A 14,220-nucleotide genomic window follows, 5' to 3' on the forward strand; every position below is an offset into this window, starting at 1 on the left:
TCTCAGGTTGGCATTAAATACTAGTTACATTGCAGGCACAGTGCTAAGTGCTAGGGATACAAACAGAAGCAAAAATAAAGATAGTCCCTGCCCTCAAGGAGCTTACATTCTAATTGTAATCTCTAATCAAAGAATGTGGAATTTAGAGTCAGAGAACCTAAGTTCAAATCCTACCCCTCCACCCACCACAAAAATTGCATGATTCCCTATTACCCTTAAGACAAAATACAAAATCTTCAACTAAGCATTTGAGGTCCTCCAGAACATGCTTCCTACCTGCCTTTCCAGGCTCTGTTCCAGTCAAACTAGACTGCTAGCCCTTCTATGTACACAAGATTATATGTCCTACCTCCGGGCATTTACATAAGTCGTTCCCCCAAGTCTCAAATGCATACCTTCCTCACCTTCAGGAACTTATAGTTTCCTTCAGCATATAACCCTGACTTATTCTCTGTCTCTGTCTCTGTCTCTCTCTGTCTCTCTCTCTCTTTGTTTCTCTATCTCTCTCCTCTCTCCATCTCTCTGTGTCTCTCTCTCTTTCTCTCATCTTTCATCCCCTTTCTGTCTCTCTTTATATCTTTCTATTTCCCAAGCAAAACACCTGTGTCCTCCTGGCTTCATCTCCCTCCCCAAAACAGTGTCCAAGTTTGATCCTGGGGTTCTTCTGGCTTCCAGCTTTGAAAGAAAAGATCCACGATGCCAGCCTTTCTTCAGGATTCTGAAGGGAAAGAAAGAATCTGGGGTGTCAGTTAGTCAATAAATGTTTATTAAACCCCTGCTATGTTCCAGGCATTGAGCTAAGTGCTGGGGATACAAAAAGAGGCAAAAGACAGTCCCTGATCTCAAGAAACTCACACTCTGAGGAAGTCAGCATGAGAGGAGCTGACAGTCTCCATCATGTCTCAATCCACAGCTTGCTACACTAGAGACTTTGGGGAATTTCCCTTTGGGTGAGATTTGGAATCTCTCTTGGTTAAAATGAGTTATCTTGCTCCCAAAGGGAAAGCTCATTTAATCTGTATTATCTGGCACATATATTCTCATATATTTATTTTCTCTGATTTCTGTTTTGCTATTGACTTGGATAAATAGATTTCTATGCTATATGCTATGTGTATTCATTGTGAAATTGGCATTTGGTGGGAAGAAGTCAAGCATTGAATATAAAACTTGGGGCTTTCCTTTCCCATTAAGAAATAGTAATTAAGAGATTACCTTGAACCTAAAGATTAAGTCCTCTAGACTAATAATATTTAAGGGAGCAGATACACCTAATTCTTATCCTGTATTCCCTCTCTTGGAACAGAGCAGAGTAACCAGCCTCTGGCCCCACATTCTTTCTTCATCTCCTGGCAGAAGACCCTTCCTTGGAGAAGGGTCAATGGGAGGAGATCCTAGAAAAGTCCGCTCTTGCCTTCTTGTGGACAGACCCATGTGGACATACATAATCTATATAGGAAAAACAACACCCCACATGCTACCATTCCTACAAATACGTAAACTATTTGCCATATTGAGAATAGAAGACACACCGTGGATCTTTTCCTACGAAATGAACATGTTCTTAATACCCAAACCAAGGAGAGATGGAACAGAGAAAGGAAATGACGGGCCTTTTTCCCTAATGAACACTGACACACAAATCTTATTTTTTTTAACTTTTTAAATTAATTCCTAGTTTTCAACATTCACTCCCATAAGATTTTGAGTTCTAAATTTTTCCCTCTCATCCCCCTCTCCCCTCCCCAAGACGGTGTGCAATCTGATATTAAATGTCTTTTCTCATTAGTCATATTGTAAAGAAGAATTAGAACCAATGGGAGGAAACACAAGAAAGAATAAATAAACCAAAAAAAAAAAGAGCAAATAGTATACTTCGATCTGCATTCAGACTCCCTAGTTCTTTTTCTGGATGTGGATAGCATTTTCCATCGTGAGTCTTTTGGAGTTGTCTTAGAACCTTGCATTGATGAGAAGAGCTAAGTCTATCAGAGTTGGTCATCACACAATGTTGCTGTTACTGTATATAGTGTTCTCCTGGCTCTGCTCACTTCATCAGCATCAGTTCATGTAAGTTTTTCCTGGTTTTTCTGAAGCCTGCCCACATAAATTTTAAATAAAATATTAGCAAGTAAGCTGCAGCATATTAGCAAGTAAGCTGCAGCATATTAGAAAGATTTTACACTTACACTAGGTTGGGTTTATATGCAGGATTGGTTTAATATAAGGAAGACTTTAAACATAATAAACCATGTTAATAATAATAATAATAATAAGAATAACCCACTGTCAATAGTATTTGTATTCTGTGCCCTGGTAATCTGTATAGAATTCCTTTTTCCTGTGATCTGATCAGCTGAAGGGAAAAGGGCAGAAAAATTAAGAGCTTTTCGGCTAAAAATTTCAAAGCTTTCATGGAACGTAATCTTATCTCTAATTCTGTCCAACTAGAAATGCAATGCTTGATCTGCTTTCTATTTTCCCGCCTGTGGATGCTTTTCTTGTAATTTTTAGCTATGGGCATTCCTAATTCATTTACCATATCATTTGATTAGGAGTTTATTGCTACTGCTAAAGTGGGTTGTAATACTTTTCTGTTGGTGTTCTCTCCTACCAGAGGAACCAACCTGCTTATCAGTTGTTTAAAAACACACATGTCATTGAATACATCATACCACACATATGCTTATCTTATTATTGAAAAAAACAACTCACTCAAAACAGCTCCAGCGCAAAATGGATGCTTACACAAAATAGTTACACTAAACTGACAAAATGATTCTCACTCTCTTATTCAGGTAATAAAACTTATTCTCACCACAGGGCTATGGGCTGCACCACAGGTAGCAGGTAGTAGAGCCCTTTCTACCTACCCGCCTAAAGCGTGTGGGAGAGTGGCCAGAGACCTGGGCCTGTGTTATTGCAGAATTTGTCAATCAGGAAGGAGTTGACCTCCTGGGAATATTTCACCCACCAACAGGTCCCCAAACTTGAAGGTCGAATAAAATGAGCAGCTACACTGAAAAGAAAAAAAAAAAGGAATTTATTAGCAAAGTGAAGGAGTTTGTTTGCTAAGAGATAGCAGATTCAGTCCACAGGCTACAGATTTTGACTTTTACAGCTTTTTCAGGCCTATTTAGAGTATACACAGCCAGCCAGAAGAATTTTAGGGACCAGTGGGAGACATCTGTCTCTACTAGGAAGCTGGTCTGCAAAGTCCTAAGTTTTGTGTTGGGTGAAACATTTGTGGGATCGTGTGCAGCTAAAGGATGGTGTATACAGCAGGACTTTGTGTATTTAACCTAAGTAGGAGGAAGGTGGTTAAGTCAGGTACTATGTATTCACTGAGGGCAGCTAGGTGGCACAGAGGATAGGGCACTAGGCCTGGAATCAGGAAGACCTGAGTTCAAATCAAGCCTCAGTCACTTACTAGCTTGCGACCCTGCACAAGTCACTTAACCCTGTTTGCCTCAGTTTCCTCACTTGTAAAATGAGCTGGAGAAGGACATGGCAAACCACTCCAATGTCTTTGCCAAGAAAATTCTAAATGGTGTCACAAAGAGTTGGACGCAACTGAAACAACTGAACAGCAACATGTATTCACTACAGCAGAATGGGGCCAATTTGTCAGTTTTAGGGTGCAGTTTTTTGCAGGGAGGGGAAATGAATATCCTGACATCACTATGTTGGGGTCAAGGTACAGTGTATCCAGCTGTGGTTGATTAGACCAATATTGGAAGGGTCTACCCAGGTCGGGCACAAATACTCCATGTGAACATTTGGAGTGGCGCCGTCTCTGAATTTGCGCATTTCACGTTTCTTTTGAGCTGCTACGATTCTGCTCGAGCACTGTGCCTTCTTTGCCTCCGTGGCACGTCATGCTGGGCAGTCCTTTGCTTACTATAATCCAGAACTGATTGACCCCTCCACGTTGTTGCCAGCACAGTACCTAGAGGTCACTGGGCAGTTCCTCCCAGGAGACACTTGGAGGACCAGTGATGACTGTTGTTGAACGGTGGTTTACTCTCTGGTGACAAGAAGAGGAAAGTATCACCCCATTGCCAGAGAAACAGGGCCTCTATCTAACAAGGAAAAGATTTGTTGTTCTCTTCCATGAGGGCAAGTCCTATTGGGCAAATGCTTTCACAGTTAGTATAAGGCAACACTTTAATGGTCTTTTGGCAACCTGGTTATGCAAAAAATGTCATCATCTTCAGCCCTGGTACTTTTCCTGCTCCCCGTAGTTGGTTGTTTTTTTTGTTTTGTTTTGTTTTGTTTTTTTTTTTTTGTTTGTTTGTTTTGTTCCATTTGTTTTGGAGGCAATGGGGGTAAACTGACTCACCCAGAGTCACAAAGCTAGTAAGAGTCTGAAGCCAGATTTGAACTCAGGTCCTCCTGTCTACAGGGCCAGAGCTCTATTCACTACACCACCTAGCTGCCCCCTTGTTGTGCTTGGATGGTTACTACAAATAGGGTGAAAGTTATAACCAGAGTTAAAATCTTGCGGAGGTCACAGATGTCTGCTGTGGAATATAGAGTAACATTGTGGGGTATCACGTGTAATCATCCTGGGAAATCAGGGGTGCAAGAAGTGGCCAGACCAGGGAGATGGGTATGAATGCAGATCTGGGTGATGGGGCTGAATTATGAATGCCCCCCCTCTTAGGAGGGGAGCTAGCACAGAAAACAGACTCATTGGACCTGCTGTGGGTGGTTGGAGAAGTCAGAAACCACTGAAGCAGCTTCTTTGTTTTTTAATTAATTAATTTTCAAAAAATTAATTTTATTTGATTGTTTGGTCTGCATTCTCTCTCTCTCTCTCCCACCTCCTCCTCTACCCATCCCCCACTGAGAAAACAAGATTAAACAAAACCCAATACAAAGACGCATAATCAAGCCAAGTAAATTCCCATATTGCCCAAGTCCAGAAAAAAAAAATGCCTCACCCTACATTGAGTCCATCAGCTCTGTATCTAGAATAGGTAGCATGTTTCATCATGAGTCCTCTGGAATTTGGGGTAGTCATTGTGTTGATCAGAGTTCTTAAGTGTTTCAATGTTCTTTATCTTTATGATATTGGTGTTATTAGTAGAAATTGTTTCTCTGGTTCTGCTTACTTTGCATCGGTTCATACAAATCCTCCCAGGTTTTTCTGAAACCATGTGTTTCAACATTTCTTGTAACTCAGTAGTATTCTATTACGTTCATATACCATGACAAATTCAGCCATTCCCCCACTGATGGGAAACCTCACAGTTCCCAATTCTTTGACACTACTCCCCCACCCCACCCCACTTGGAAAAAAAAAAGCTGCTATAAATATTTTTGTATATCTGGATCCTTCTCATCCTGCTTTGTTCTCCTTGGAATGCAGATCAAATACCAGTATAGCCTGACCCAAGGGCATGCATCTCTTAATCGATTACTTTGGGGGCATAGCTTCAACTTGCTTTCCAGAATGACTGGACCAGTTAAGGTCCTACCAAGAGTACTTTAGCGTACTTGTTTCCCATAGCACCCCCAGCATTTGTCATTTTGCTTTATTGTCAACATTGATAATATGATGGGTGTAAGATGGTCCTTCACTTATTTTAATTTGCATTTCTCTAATTACTAATGATTTAGAGCATATTAATATGGCTATTGATAGCTTAGTTTTCTTCCTTTGAAAACTGTCTATTGATATCCTTTGATCATTTATCAGTTGGAGAACTGTGCACAAACTTTTCAATTTTATGTAATAAAAATTGTTCGTTTTACCTCCTGTGAAACTCTCTATCCCTCTCCTCTTTTTTTCTCCATGAACTCCTTTCCTATCCGTAGGGCAATTAGGTGGCACAGTGGATAGGGCACCAGGCCTGGAGGCAGGAAGAATCATCTTCCTGAGTTCAAATCTGGCCACAGACACTTACATGGTCCTGGACAAGTCTGTATGGCCACTCTGTATACCTCAGTTTCCTCACCTGTCAAATGAGCTGGAGAAGGAAATGGCACACCACTCCAGTATCTCTGCTAAGAAAACCCCAAATGGGGTCATGAAGAGTTGGACATGACAAAAATAACTGAACAACAATTCCCATATCCATAGATCTGACAGATAATTTCTTTCTTATCCCTCTAATTTATTTATGATATCACTCTTTATGTCTAAAGCATGTACACATGTGGTGCTTGTCTTGCTACGTGGTCTGAGATGTTGGTCTATACCCATTTTCTGCCAGCCTACTTTCCAGTTTTCCCAACAAGTCTTTCATTAATAGTGAGCTCTTGCTCCAATGGATAGGATCTTTGCATTTTTCAAACACTAGACCACTGTACCCATTTGCTTCAGTATATTGTGTATCTAATCTGTTCCATGAACAACCTTTCTATTTCTTACCTAGCACCAAATTGTTTTGATGATTACAGCTTTATAGTATAGTTGGAGATCTGGTGCTACTATGCCTCCTTTGTGATCACTTTTATTTTCCTGTATTTCCCTTGAGAGTCTTGATACTTTTTTCCTTCAGATGATTTTTATTATTTTTCCTAGTTGTATAAAGTAATCCTTTTTAAGTTTGATTGGTATAGCACTGAATAAGTAAATTAATTTAGGTAGTACTGTCATTTTTATTTTATTTTATTGGCTTGGCCTATCCAAAGGCAAATGATATTTCTCTAATTATTTAGATCTGCCTTTATTTGTATAAAGAATATTTGGTAATTGTATTCATATAGTTGCTATGTGTGTGACCTCGCAGGTAAACTCACAAGTTCTTTATAGTATCTGTAGGTATTTTAAATTAAATGTCTATACCTTTTCCTACTGGGTGTGTGTGTGTGTGTGTGTGTGTGTGTGTAAAATATACAGAAATGCTGACAGTCAGCGTAGGTTTGTTTTATAGCCTGCAACTTTGCTTATGTTGTTAATTGTATCAATTAGTTTTTAGTTGACTTTCCATGGTTCTCTAAGTAAACCATTCTATGATCTGCAAAAAGTGATACTTTTGTTTCCTTTTTTAGCTTTGCTTAAACCTTCAATTTCTTTCTTTCTTTTCTTTTTTCTTTCTTTCCTTTTTTCCTTCCTTCCTTCTTTCATTCTTTCTTTCTTTTTGTCTTATTGATTTCATTCACATTTCTAGCACTGCGCCGGCCACACCGTGCACTCTCCTCCTATAAGGAGCAGGCTGCCAGAGTCATACTACTTACCAGTCTTTGGAGCCCACCCCGGATAAACACACAGAGACGAGCCGATCAGGAGGTGCCAACACTCGAGCTTTATTCAGAGGCCATCACAGCAAAGCCAAGCAGGAAGGCCAAAGCAAGAGAGCAGGAGCAAAAGAGAGCGAGCTCCGATCCCTACCGTTCCTTAAGTACCTACTTAGCCCCTCTTCCTCAGCCCGCCTACTAGTCACTGATTGTAGGATCAGATACCAGAAGGGGATGTCTGGGGTTAGCGCACCAAGGGAGAGGAGGTGACGCAGGAGGCTAGGACCGGATACAGGAAGGAGGCGTCTGGGTTAGAGCTGTACCTAGGGAGAGGACGTGACCCAGGAAGTCAGGCCCAGATACTGGGAGGAGGCGTCTGGGGTCAGTGCTACACAAAGGAAAAGTACGTGACCCAGGAAGTCAGGAAGGAGACGTCTGGGGTTAACGTTGCACCTAGGGAAGAGGACTAGACAAAGGAACTCGTTCTCTGCCGTCCCACTCCCACGTGGCACAGCCCCCTGCCTCAGGAGCACGTGCTCCGGCTACTTCCTTGTATCCTGTTCCTTCCCCAGCTTATCACAGCTCCACAAAGCACTGCCCACTGCCTTGGGAGCATGAGCTCCGGTTACTTCCTAATATCTTGTTCCTACGCCATCTTGCCACAACCTCCACATGGTAGTAGCCAACATCAGACAATCCCTCACATAGCACTATATTGAATAGTAATGGTAATAATGGACATTCTTTTAATTTTTTTTTTTTTACTTTTAATCTTATTGGAAAGGCTTTTAGTTCATACCCACTACAGACAGAGCCAGCTCTTGGTTTTAAGTGGATTGTTATTGTTGTTCAGTCATGTCCAACTCTACATGACTCCATGGACTTTTGTCTGTGTGATTTTCTTGGCAAAGATACTAGAGTGGTTTGCCATTTCCTTATCCAGTGTGTCTCCATTTTATAGGTGAGAAACTGAGGCAAATAAGGATTAGGTGACTTGCTCTGGGTCACACATCTAGTCTGAGGCTGGATTTGAACTCAGATCTTCCTGACTCCAAGACTGATGCTCTATTCACTGCACTACTTGGTTGTCCCTTTAGATAGATAATATTATCATATTAAAGAAAGCTCCATTTATTCCTATGCTTTCTGGTATTTTTAACAGAAAAGAGTATTGTATCTTGTCAAAAGCTTTCTCTGTACCTATGGTGATGTTTTTGTTGTTACTATTAATATGATCAATTATATTCATGCTTTCCTCGAAATAAACTAACCCTTTATTCCTGGTAAATCCAGCCTGGTCATAGTATATAACCTTAGTGACATATTGTGGTAGTCTCCTTCCTAACATTTTATTCAAAATGTTTGCATCAATATCCATTGGGGATATTGGTCTATAGTTTTCTTTCTCTGATTTGACTCTTCCTGGTTTAGATACAGAGACCACATTTGAGTCATAGAAGAAACCTGACAGAACTCCTTTTTCTCTATTTTTTAAACAGTTTAAGTAGTGTTGCGATTAATTGTTCTTTAGATGTTTGGGAGACTTTGGTTATAAATCCTTCTGGTTCTGGGTTTTTTTTTCCTTTGGGAGTTCATTTATGACTTGTTCAATTTCTTTTTTAAGATAGGATTATTGAAGTCTTTTATTTCTAATTCCATTAATCTAGGCATTTTGTACTTTTGCAAATATTCATCCATTTCATTTAGATGATTAATTTACTTAGGATATAATTGAGCGAAATGTCTCCTAATAATTTCCTTTATTTCTTCTTCATTGGTTGGGAATTCACATTTTTTTATATTGGAAAATTTGGTTTTCTTCTTTCTTTTTTAAAGATCACATTAGCTAATAGATTATCTATTTTATTGATTTTTTTTTAAAAAAAGACAGCTCATCATTTTATTTATCAATTCATTTTTTCTTGCTTTTAATTTAGTTAATTTCTTCTTTGATCTTTAAGATTTCTATTTTGGGATTAGACATCTTAAATTTTGTCTTTCTAGGGTTTGTTTATTTGTTTGTTTGTTTAGTAGCATGCAAAATTCATTGATCTACCCTTTCTCTCTTATTGATGAAAATGTTTACAGATAAAAGTTTTCCCCTAAGTACTTTTGGCTACATCACAAAAATTTAGGTATGTAGTCTCATTATTGTCCTTGTCTTTAATGAAATTATTGATTGCTTCAATGTTTTATTCTTTGACTCATCCATTCTTTAGAATTAAGTTCCTTAGTCTCTAATAAATTTTTCATCTTTGCTTCAAAGGCCCTTCATTGAATATAACTTTTATTGCATTATAATCTATAAAAATGCATTTAATATTTCTGATTTTCTGCATTTGTGTGAGGTTTTTGTGCTCTAATATATGGCCAATTTTTGTGAAGGAGTCATTCATAGATAACAAATAGATATATTCCTTTCTATTACTATTCAAAATTCTCCAGAAGTCTATCCTTTCTAACTTTTCAAAAATTCTATTCTGGTCCTTAATTTCTTTTTTGTTTCTTTTTAGTTAGATTTAATTAGGTCTGAGAGGAGTAAATTAAGATCCCACATCAGTATAGTTTTACCGTCTATTTTTCTTCTTAACTGATTTAACTTTTCCTTTAACAATTTAGATGCTGTGCAATTTGGTGCATATATTAAATATTTATATTAAATCATTGTCTATAGTGACCTTCAGCAAAATGTAGTTTCCTTGATTATCTTAAAAGAATTAGTTCTCTTTTTGCTTTTACTTTGAGATCATGATTGTTGCCACAAACTTTTTTTAACTTCAGCTGAACTATAATATATTCTACTTTAGCCCCTTAGTTTAACTCCATGTGTATCAGTTTCAAATAAGTTTCTTGTAAACAACATATTGTCAGATTCTAGTTTTGACTCCCTTCTGTTATGCTCTTTTGACGAACTATGTTATATATGTAACAGAATTCTCATCATATTATTAGTTGAGGACACTCTTTGGCCATATGTGTGTGGCTCGTTACCATATTACTTTCACATTTGTGTGAAAGTCTAATCCAGGTTTTGGTTGGAGGAGGAGTATTATTTTAACTAGTGTTTTTGTTATGCCATTTGAGTAAATGCCTTTGCTAAGAGCTGATGAAGTCTACAAACTGATTGTTAATGAGAAATGCACTACTAGGGGCTCAGGAGCTACAGCAGTAGGAGTAGCTAGTTATAGGCCTATTCCTAAAACCTGAGAGTGGCTACTCCTCCAGAGACCCAACCTGAGAGTACAAGGGCTAAATAGGGGAGTAGGTCAGAGAGGTTTCTACAGAGATTTTTGGTGATCTTAGAGAAAGCAGTTTCAGCTGAGGTTTGGGAAAAGAAGATTGATTACAAAGATTGAAAAGTGGGTGGAAGATGTGAAAGTAGATTCCATGAGTATAAGAATTTGGCTGTGAAAGGGGGTAAAGACATTGGATGTTTTCCTGAGGAGAGAGTAAGGTCCAGTGAAGGGTTTTTTTTGTTTTGTTTTGTTTTGTTTTGTTTTTTGTTTAGAATTGGGATAATCTAGGCCAGAGAAGGTCAAACTCACCACTCCTTAATTCTTTGGAACCAGATTTTAATATAATTGGGAAACTTTTGACAAAATAAATAAAATACAATATGGCAGATAATGTTAATTTGTGGTTTTTCTAAGTCGGCATGTGGCCCTTATCCACTTTTATTTGAGTTTGACACCACTGATCTAGACTTTTTTTTAAAGGCAGCAGGAAGGAACCAGTGGATAAGGACATGTTGAAAATTAGGGAGATAGAGGGGATGATTGATGAGGCAAGATCCTGGAGGAGGCAGGAATGGATGGAATCTGAGGTAGAAGGAGAGAGATTGCCATTGGCAAGATGGCAGACTACCTTATCCTCTGGGACTGGAGCAAAGCTCATTCTCATGGCCTCCACCTTAATTCAGACACTCATCACCTCTTGCTTAGACTAGCCCAGTAACTTCCTAATTAGTCTTTCTGCCTCAAAAGTCCATTAGTCAATTTTCATTTCATTGTCCACTCAGTTGCCAAAGTGAAATTCTTTTTTTTTTGTTTTTGTTTTTGTTTTTTCGGTGAGGCAATTGGGGTTAAGTGACTTACCCAAGGTCACACTGCTAGTACGTGTCAAGTATTTGGTCTGAGGCTGGATTTGAACTCGGGTCCTCCTGACTTCAGGGCCGGTGCTCCAAAGTGATATTCTTAAAGCACAGTTCCAACAATTCCTTGCTCAAGAAATCTCATTGACTTCTTATTGTTTCTTATTAAGAACCAGGGGGTTCTTAAGCTGGAATCTGTGAGCTTGTTCTTTTAATATTTTGATAACTGTATTTCAATAGAATTGATTTCCTCTGTGATCCAATGTATTTTATTATATGCATTTAAAAACGCGATGTAGAGAAGGGGACTTATATACTTCACCTGACACTGCCCTAGAGGTCCAGGATACAAAAAAGGTTCAGAACCCTGGACAGGTAAAGATTCAAACTCTCTTGTGTGACTCCTTCGAAATCTGGCTCAAGACCATCTTTCCCAGGATGACTCTTTATAATGCCTTCCTTGCACGGATCCTCGCCAAACTGCTCCGCTCTGACCCTTTTACAATATCCTGTTTCCTATCTCTGGTCCTTTTTAAAGGCTACCCTTGTGCTCAGAATTTTCACCCTCCTCCCCTCTGACTCTTTAATAATAATAATAATAATAACTAGCATTTGTATGCTGCCTGACAGTTTGCAGAGTACTTTACCATATTAACTCAACAACCTGGGGAAGTAAATACTATTATTAGAGGCAAAGAGAGGTGAAGTGACTTGTTTAGGGATATATATACAGCTACTGATTGAGTGTGTCTGAGGCAGGATTTGAACTCAGGTCTTCTGGACTCCAAGTCCCAACCTCCTTCCACCACACTGCTAGCTATAATCCCTCCTTTCCCCTTAGGCTGAATTCAAGTGCCTCATCCTACAAGAGGCCTCTTCTGACTTCCCCAATTTTTAGTACTCTCCTCCAAATCACTTCATATTTATTGTTGTATACACTTTGTACATTCTTTGTGATTTCAATGTTGCCATCCCTTAGTTGAATGTAAGCTCTCTGAGGGCAGGAATGGCTTTCTTTCTGTCTTTCTATCTCCAAAGCCTAATACAGTGCCAGGGACTTACATGATAGGCACTAAATATATATTTGTTAGATTAAATCCAATGAAATTAAAATGGGCATTATAAGTCTGGCTTACACTTTGCCATGAGAGAATCTCCTTCAATCTGAGCCTTCTCTGCAATTTAATAGTTTTAGAGAGTTGTCTGGGGCACTCAAGAGGTTGAGTGACTTGTTAGGGTCACACAGGCAGGATGGTCACAAATGTGACTTGAACCCATATTTTCCTCATTCAGTGGGGCAGCTCTCTGTCTGTGCCACCACTCTGCCTCTCTTGTGGTAGTTAACATTTTTACTCATTCATTAGATTGAAGGTGTAAGTAGTATGTTTTTAGGCCTGGGAGGGAGCTGTCCAAAAGTGGAAAGGGCTGCCTTAGGACATAGTGGGCTTCCCCTCACTGGAGGTCTTGAAGCCAAGGTTGAGTGATCACCTTTTGTGAGATGTCATAGAGGATATTCCTTCTATCAGGCATGGGTTGGACTACACAGCATCTGAGGTCCCTTCTCTTAAGTCTAACTTCTGTGGCTAGAGATCTTTCCACTACACCCCACTGCTCATCAACAGTGATGTCCCCACATGGTGATCATAATATGGTGATTGCTGGCCATTGGCATTGCCTACACAAGTACCATCCTCAATGGCCTCATCAGCATTAGCATCATGAGCACCATCGGCTCTGTCATCATCACCATCACCATCACCAAAAGCCTTTATTAAGCACTTGATGATGCAGGAGCTAGTGCTAAGCTACAGAGAGAATTTCATAAGTTAGACCCTTTGCCCTCCAGGAGCTAATATTCCCAGTTACACAACATTGAGGCCGATACACACAGCCAGGACATACAAACAGTAGAATAAAATCCTTAAGCCAATACAAGAATGGCCAGTGAGGTGTTTCCATCACACGTAAGCCATGGGTAAGTGTATTTTGTTGCATTTTAGATGTGGGGCCAAACACAGACATAACTGGAGTAGAGGTCAAGGAGAGAAGTTGGGGTAGGGGAGAGGGTGGGAGGATCCAAGCCCAGTTTGACAGGGAAATGAAGAAGCCTTTAGATCTCCTCTGATTAATCTAAGAAGGTTTCATGGGAGAGACTGTAGGACTTTGGAGTCTGTGTCCTTATGAATTAATTTTTGATCCCATATTTTTCGCTCTTCTCAAGAGCCACCTCTTACATGCTCCTCTCAGGTAGTGCTCACCCTTTCCTCCAATTACCTTCTTCTCTTTTCACTTATCTGGATGTGCCACACGCCCCCCCCAATATAACATAAGCTTGAAGGAACTTTTCACTGTTGGCTTTGTATCTAAAGGCACCTGCAGTGAAGGTGTAATTGAACTGAACTGAAGTTGGATGGGTTAGTGTGGTGGGTGAGGAGAAAGGCCAGACTGGTTTGTGGCTCTGGTTTGTGGAAGTCCTGAAATGGCATTGTGATGAGGACTGGCTTAGCATTGATCAGTCTGGAACAAATCCAGGGCATGGGATGATAAGTGTTCTGTACTTGCACATAGTCTGTAGACGCTTGTACATGTACCCACTGTCTCTCTGGATAGAAATGAGAGCTCTTTGAAGGCAGAGATTATTTCATTTAGGGTTTTGTATCACTCGTGCCTAGTAGTATCTGGCACCTATTAGACTCTAAATAAAAGTTTGTTGATTGATTATTAATTGATTATTGATTGATTCTAAGCCAAACAGAGGAAATGCCCTCTATCAATGAGATCTGAATCTTCTCTGAAGCTTACAATCTGTTTTCAGGTTCTAAGTGATTGAATAACTTGTCCAAGGTCACACACACACACACACACACACACACACACACACACAGAGTCACACTGACACTCACATGCACACAGCCAGTGTGTGTCAGAGGCCAAACCTGAAC

Source organism: Vombatus ursinus, unplaced genomic scaffold, assembly GCF_900497805.2.
Source record: "Vombatus ursinus unplaced genomic scaffold, bare-nosed wombat genome assembly UNPS02014768.1, whole genome shotgun sequence".
NCBI lineage: Eukaryota > Metazoa > Chordata > Mammalia > Diprotodontia > Vombatidae > Vombatus > Vombatus ursinus.